Here is a 2,284-nt window from a genome sequence, read left to right as displayed (position 1 = left end):
AAAAATAAAGCTAAATTTATTTTTTAATATAGTGCACCTCCCACTGACAAGTTTAGAGAGCTGTGCACATGTGCAAGTTCTGACTTGGCCATCCATCCAGACTGCACTAGGCCTCTTGCATATTTTAGGCAAAGTGATCTCTCTGTGTTGCTAATCTCCCCGGGCCTATTCTAGTAGCAATAGGTGACAGCTTTGTTGCAAAAATAGAAAGTCAGCCACATCACTAAAATGGTGTTAAAATGTAAGTGAGTGAGTATATCCCAAAGCCTAATGACATGAGTTCAGATCCCACTGGTGATCAATCATCTGGTGATCAGTTATTATATAATGTGCCGACTATACGAATTTATAAATCAGGGAGGTACAAGGTGATAGTAGTATAACCATTTCCCATAATAAATGATTGCTCAAAGAAACAAGCTCACTTATAACTAAACAAAGTGCACCATTCTCTTAATGGGAGTGCCGAGAACATCCATCCATCCAACCATTTTCTAACCCGCTGAATCTGAATACAGGGTCACGGGGGTCTATTGGAGCCAATCCCAGCCAACACAAGGCACAAGGCAGGAACCAATCCTGAGCAGGGTGCCAACCCACCGCAGGACACACACAAACACACCCACACACCAAGCACACACTAGGGCCAATTTAGAATTGCCAATGCACCTAACCTGCATGTCTTTGGATTGTGGGAGGAAACCGGAGCGCCCGGAGGAAACCCACGCAGACACAGGGAGAACATGCAAACTCCACGCAGGGAGGACCCGGCAGCGCTACCACTGCGCCACAGTGCCGCCCGTGCCGAGAACACTTTTAGTTAAATAAGGTTTACTCCAGAAATTCTGTGTACATAATGAGTGAGAGCTGCTCAGCCTGCAATTCTTCTTCTTCTTTCGGCTGCTCCTGTTAGGGGTTGCCACAGCGGATCATCTTATTCCATATCTTCCTGTCTTTTTGTCCTCTGCATCTTGCTCTGTTACACCCATCACCTGCATGTCCTCTCTCACCACAGCCGTAAACCTACTCTTAGGCCTTCCTCTTTTCCTCCTGCAGCTCTAGGGTATCCTTAACATCCTTCTTCCAGTATACTCAGCATCTCTCCTCTGTACATGTCCAGACCCAAGCAATCTCGCCTCTCTGACTTTGTCTCCCAACTGTCCAACCTGAGCTGACCCTCTAATGTACTCATTTCTAATCCAAATAAGCTTATCATTCGACATCACAGAGATCAAAAAATGCACTAAATGCAGAAAGAATAATTCCCACTGTACCAAAATACAATGGCAAAAAAATATTTTAAGTTATCATATAAATACCCTGGTTGTAAACAAGAAGGTTTTATGTTCAACATTATGACTCATCGTACTCAGTTTGCGAAACTATCTTTTCAGAAGCCAAACATAATGTCATTAACTGTTAAAATGGATAGGAAGATAGTGTGAATGCCGTAATAGACTGATCGTCATCCCAACAGAGCTGGATGGCAGTTCCTTACCTGGACAGGAGTCCACAATGGGAACACATGGATAGACAGGCATCCTAGCTGGGATGGTTGATGGTATCTTTCCCAGTTGAGAAACCATAATGGAAGGACAGAGGGAGACTGCTTCCCGGAATCATGTGTTTCCCCTGTATACAGGGTGACAGCATCCCTGTGGCGGAACTCCCATTGGTACACTCACGGGACATTTTGGGAGTTGTGGCCCTAATGGGCAACACTGTTGGGGTACTTGGGTGCCACCAGGGGGAGCTGCAGTGGAACACCATTGCTACTTTGGGGGCTTCCCCCTGACCCTGAAGTGCTTCCAAAATGCATTGCTGTGGCACTGCAAGTACTCCCAGGTCCTGCATAAAGCCTCCTTTACATCAGGGGTCTGAGTTGGGAGGCAGTGGACAATCTTGTACTGGAATAGACAGAAGGTCATTCAGTCATGTATTATTTTTGGTACTGGAATGTTTGAAACCTTTGGGAAAATAAGCATTTATCAAACAACCTTTTCTGTTTCCCAAAATTTTGTCTGGTTGAGTTGTGTACCCTGGTGGCACAGATAGATAGATAGATAGATAGATAGATAGATAGATAGATAGATAGATAGATAGATAGATAGATAGATAGATTTTCCATATGCAGTATTCACTTTGTCCAAATCCTGTTCCATCAACTTTGGGCCCAACTCTAGCACAAGACCCACACCAAAACTTATCTTAAATCAATTTTAAATCACCCTTCAACCTAATAAGCATGTCTTTGGGATGTGAGAGGAACACAGAAGGAGCCAGA

This window comes from Polypterus senegalus, chromosome 1, assembly GCF_016835505.1.
Source record: "Polypterus senegalus isolate Bchr_013 chromosome 1, ASM1683550v1, whole genome shotgun sequence".
In the NCBI taxonomy this organism is placed as follows: domain Eukaryota; kingdom Metazoa; phylum Chordata; class Cladistia; order Polypteriformes; family Polypteridae; genus Polypterus; species Polypterus senegalus.
Note: the sequence above shows the minus strand (reverse complement) of the source record.